The 5770-nt window shown below is 39.9% G+C and overlaps 1 pseudogene; it reads left to right on the top strand.

Annotated features, from left to right (window-relative positions):
• The first annotated feature begins 407 nt into the window (after positions 1-407).
• On the top strand, positions 408-4344 carry LOC127546959 (pre-mRNA-splicing factor RBM22-like; annotated as a pseudogene).
• Positions 4345-5770: the final 1426 nt, after the last annotated feature.

The raw sequence follows: 5770 nt of genomic DNA, 5'->3' as shown, positions 1-5770 counted from the left end.
CTGAAAAAGTTATGTGAGAGAAGAACACATGTGAGAAAGAAAAGTGATAGAGATATTTTCAAAGAAAAATGACTGAGAACAAAAGGAAAGAACAAAAGGAAGCACAATCACATCCACTTTGAAAACTAGAAGAGGAACTTAGTATATGTAAAAATAAAAGCAGTCTGTACCATCCCCATGTCTAATCCCCATATTTGCCCATTTTCATGTTAAATATGTTCTGAAAGAAAATTTAAAAGAAACAAACAATGAGGTGATCAAGGAGTTGGATAGCAACCAGACTTGGAGCTACCTCAGGTGCTAATTCAGCCTAGTTCTGAATATTCATTTAGACATCTTCATGCCAATAAAGAAATGGAAAGGAAGTGAATGCCAATCAATTAGATAATGAAACACATTTGTGGAACATGAATGTGATGGAATATCGCTTTATCCTAAGAAACGTTGAAAATGAAAAATTAAGAAAATAATGTAAAAACAAAGTATTTTAGGAAGAATTTGGCCCAGGGAAGAAAAAAATCCAAATTTGGTACATAGATAGGAAAAGCAATATTGGCTATTTTCATGTAATCTGAGAGCATGTGTTATCTGTATATATCTACATAGACATATATGTCTGTGTGTATGTCTGTGTGCACATATATAGATACACACAAATATATAAATGTGCATATACAAATGCATGTATAGTATATGTATATATAAATATACAATATGAATATGTAAGAACTCTGTATTCTTTCCTCATCTGGTCTTCTCTGATCACTCTTCTCTTTCTCCTATATCAGGATCAATCAGTTCTTTTGAATTTAGTTGCTAAAGCCTCTCTTAAATACTGTGTGTTTCCCTATTTGTAGCCATATGAAAAGATGCGCCAAGTCATTATTAATCAGAGAAATGCAAATTAAGACAACTCTGAGATACCACTACACACCTGTCAGATTGGCTAGAATGACAGGGAAAGATAATGTGGAATGTTGGAGGGATGTGGGAAACAGGGACACTGATACATTGTTGGTGGAATTGTGAATACATCCAGCTGTTCTGGAGAGCCATTTGGAACTATGCTCAAAAAGTTATCAAACTGTGCATACCCTTTGATCCAGCAGTGCTATTACTGGGCTTATATCCTAAAGAGATTTTATTTTATTTTATTTTTAAATTTTATTTTATTTAATAATAACTTTGTATTGACAGAATCCATGCCAGGATAATTTTTATACAACATTATCCCTTGCAATCGCCTATGTTTCATTTTTTCTCCTCCCTCCCTCCACCCCCCCAAGATGGCAAGCAGTCCTATATATGTTAAATATGTTGCAGTATATCCTAGATACAATACATATTTGCAGAACCGAACAGTTCTCCTGCTGCACAGGGAGAATTGGATCCAGAAGGTAAAAATAACTCGGGAAAAAAATCAAAAATGCAAATAGTTCACATTCATTTTTCAGTATTCCTTCTTTGGGTGTAGCTGTTTCTGTCCATCATTTATCCATTGAAACTCAGTTAAGTCTCTTTGTCATAGAAATCCACTTCCATCAGAATACATCCTCATACAATATCGTTGTCGAAGTGTATAATGATCTCCTGGTTCTGCTCATCTCACTTAGCATCAGTCCATGTAGGTCTCTCCAAGCCTCTCTGTATTCATCCTGCTGGTCATTCCTTACAGAGCAATAATATTCCATAACATTCATATACCACAATTTACCCAGCCATTCTCCAATTGATGGGCATCCATTCATTTTCCAGTTTCTAGCCACTACAAACAGGGCTGCTACAAACATTTTGGCACATACCGGTCCCTTTCCCTTTTTTAGTATCTCCAAAGAGATTTTAAAGAAGGAAAAGGGACCTGTATGTGCAATAATTTTTGTGGCAGCCCTGTTTGTAGTGGCCAGAAACTGGAAACTGAATGGATACCCATCAATTGGAGAATGGCTGAATAAATTGTGATATAGAATGTTATGGAATATTATTGTTCAGTAAGAAATGACCAGCAGGATGAGTTCAAAAAGGCCTGGAGAGACTTACATGAACTGATGCTGAGTAAAATGAACAGGACCAGGAAATCATTATATACTTCAACAACAATACTATATGATCATCAATTCTGATGAACATAGCCCTCTTCAACAATGAGATGAACTAAATCATTCCAACAGAGCAGTAATGAACTGAACCAGCTACATCCAGTGAAAGAATTCTGGGAGATGACTATGAACCACTATATAGAATTCCCAGTCCCTCTATTTTTGTCCGCCTGCATTTTTGATTTCCTTCACAGACTAATTGTACACTATTTCAAAGTCCGATTCTTTTTGTACAGCAAAACAAATGTTTGGACATGTATACATATATTGTATTTAACTTATACTTCAATATATTTAACATGTCAACATGCCATGTCGGGGAAGGAATGGGGGGAAGGAGGGGAAAAGTTGGAACAAAAGGTTTTGCAATTGTCAATGCTGAAAAAATACCCATGCATTTATCTTGCAAATAAAAAGATATAAAAGAAAAGAAAAGAAAAATTTGTTTTTTCCATTTACTGTATTCTGTCGAGTCTCCCCATTTCGCATATGTTTTAAGAAGACTAAAGTGTGGGGGCAGCTAAGTGGTGCAGTGGGTAGAGCAATAGCCCTGAAGTCAGGAGGACCTAAGTTCAAATCTGGCCTCAGACACTTAACGCTTCCTAGCTGTGTGACCCTGTGTTAAGAGTTCAAATGTTGGAGTTTGTTCTCAGAGGACAGCCGGTTTAGAGGCTTAGAGCCCTTCGGATTTCTCCAAATCCAAAGGTTCTGTTCTTCAGCCTCTGCCTCTGCCTTCTTCTGCCTCCAACAGAGATGGAAGATCTCTCTTATCTCCTTCTGGGGAGCCCAGCACCAACTTGCCGCGGAGAGAGGGCTTCTGGCGTAGCTCCACTGAAATCCCAAAAGTGTTCTCTGCAGCAGAGTCGTTTCTCTCGAGTCTAGCGCGATCAGCCAGCCAAGAGGAAAAAATGTGTATTCTGGAATGGCTGTCTCGCCTTATATGTGAACCTTCTGAGAGAATGGGATTATGGGTTTTCTCCCATAGTGCTCTCTGGCCCAAAGAGCTTTAAGGTGTGGACTTTGAGTAAAGGTGGGAACACAAGCCTTGTCTTGATTAGTTCTACTTAGTACCTTGTTTCAGGTTCTGGCCAAAACAACTTCTTGTAAGATTAGATCAACTCTAATTACTTAGCAGTTAGTAAGGATTCCAACAACCCTGGGCAAGTCACATAACCCCAATTGCCTCAGGAAAAAAAGAAGACTGAAGTGTGCCAAAACTAAAGCAAACTTGGGGAAAAAAATGCGGGTGGGACCTGCGTTTTGGTCCTAGAATATGGCTTGCTTATTCAGGTCTTCCTTTAAGGATGACCTGCCTAAGTCTGATGTGAACAAAGAACATTACCCGCATGTCGAGCTGCAGATTTGGAACTCTGAGGGAACTCGGCCTGTGGGGATTCTTGGGAAAGCTGCAGATCCGACGGACATGCTGCTCCAATTGGCTCCGACGAGCCTTCACTACTGACGCAATCGTCTCACTTTTGTTCCTTCTGGGGGGAGAAGGGGAAGTAAAAGAGGAGAAGAGAGTCCTCACAGACGCGAGAAACCTATTGACCCCGATGATCCTCTGGCTGATCAAAACTTCCAAGATCGCTACCACGATATTAATCATCCTATGACAATTAAACTTCTAAAACGAGCTTCAACCCTACCTCGTCTGATCCCTGAGGTTCAGACCATTAGCACTTATGTTTTCGGCCTGGGAGATACAATCAGTGAGAGGGATCTCAGAAATCCCTTTTCCCAGTTTGGTGAGATCCGAAAGAGAACGGTTGCACAGAGGTTGTAGAACGCTTTCCTCCAGGTTGCAGAGCGCTTTCCTCCAGGTTGCCACAAGGCAATCTGCCAGAGTTGGCTGCAGAGATGCCTTACAACAAAGTGATTATAAATGGGAGAAGGCTTCGGGTGAAATGGGGAAGATCTCGGGGCCGCCAGAGGCAAAGAAAAGGAGAAAAAGGGAACCAAGTTCTTTGGAATTTCGCTTGAGCCTATGCCAGGATTTCCCAGAGCTCTAGCTCTTCCTCTTCCTCCAGCAGCTGAAAAAGAACCATCTACCAAATATGTTTATCTCCTTCCCAGTGGTCCTCCAGTGGTGATTGGAATTGCACCTGGTCCCCCGACAGGTTTTGGATCTCACATATTCCATTCAATGGGATCTCCACCTTCCTTCAAGTCAGCTCTAGGACCTCTCCACTACCCTCAAGATCCTCAGAGGATGGGGGTTTCTGTAGTAAAACCCAGATGTCCCTAACATAACCTTTGTGCTATTTGGGTTCTGAGGAAGAAAAGGGTTTGATAAATGGAATAAAGAAATCTTGAAGTATTTTTTTCTTCCTCTATTAAGTTTCATGGTAGCATAGGGTAGCATATACCATGGTAAAATAGGGACAAATAGGAACTGAGTTCACCAGCACAGAGCAAGTGGAGAAGCCCTGGTAAACAAATATTAACAGATATGATCAGTAGGGTCAAAATCTTCTTTGCTTCTTAATCATGCAGGGGAATGTGGAGCTTCTGGGAACCTTTGGGAGAGTTGTACTTCGATTGAATGCATTTCTTTGTCAGTTTGGGGTCTCACAAACTTTGACCTGAAGTGAAACCAAACATTGGATAATATTTAAAAAATAATTTTTGAGCTAGAAACTGGAAACTGAGTGGATGCCTGTTTTGGGCCAGAACTCTAAACTTGAAAGGAAGGATTCTTAAAGGTACTAAGTCAGTGGAATTGATAGAGACAATAGTTATCTAATTTAGCATGGTTCAATATGATTGATTTAATCCTACAAGGAGATGTTATGGGCCAGAACTTGAAACAAGGTACTAAGTGGAATTGAGGAGACTGCTTAAATCTAGTTTAGCATTGATTTAATCCTACAACAAATAATGGTTTCCTAGTGATATAATGATTGGTTTGTCCTCAGTGTGGAGCATATAAGCTAGAAGCTCTCAGACAAGCGCACTAGGAGCTCTCTGAGGCTGAGACAGATTCATTCCATCTTCCACTTTTGTTGTGGCTGGAGGCTGAAGCACAAACCTTTGGATATTTGGAGAGATTCAAAGGCAGGAGGCAGGAGCTCAAGCTCACAGAACCAAAAAGAGAGGAAGACCTCCAGAAAACTAGCTGAGTCCCAAATGAAGGAGACAAGATTTTGAAGGAGACAATAAAGGATTTCAACTTTAACACCTGGCTACTCGTGTGGTGATTACTAAACTGAAATGAAAGCTGCCTCCAGAGACCCCAAGAAAATCTCAGCAGAGAACATTACATTTTAGAGAGATTTTTACAGATGGCTGTCAGTTGGAGAATGGCTGAATAAGTTATGGTATATGAACGCTATGGAATATTACTGTTCTTTAAGAAACAATCACAGGATGATTTCAGAGAGACTTGCATGAACTGATGCTGAACGAAACGAGCAGAACCAGGAGACCATTGTACATGACAACAAAATCAAATGATAATCAACTCTGATGGACATGACTCTTTCCAACAATGAGATGATTGAGGCCAGTTCCAATGATCTTGTGATGAAGAGAGCCAACTGCACCCAGAGAGAGGACTGGGAACTGATTGTGGATCACAACATAGCATTTTCACTTTTTTTTTTACTGTTGTGCTTTTATTTTGTTTTCTTTATCATTTCCCCCTTTTTGACCTGTTTTACTTTCTTGTGTAG

Source organism: Antechinus flavipes, chromosome 2 (assembly GCF_016432865.1).
Source record: "Antechinus flavipes isolate AdamAnt ecotype Samford, QLD, Australia chromosome 2, AdamAnt_v2, whole genome shotgun sequence".
Lineage (NCBI taxonomy): Eukaryota > Metazoa > Chordata > Mammalia > Dasyuromorphia > Dasyuridae > Antechinus > Antechinus flavipes.
Note: the sequence above shows the minus strand (reverse complement) of the source record. Positions and strands in the feature narration are given on the sequence as shown.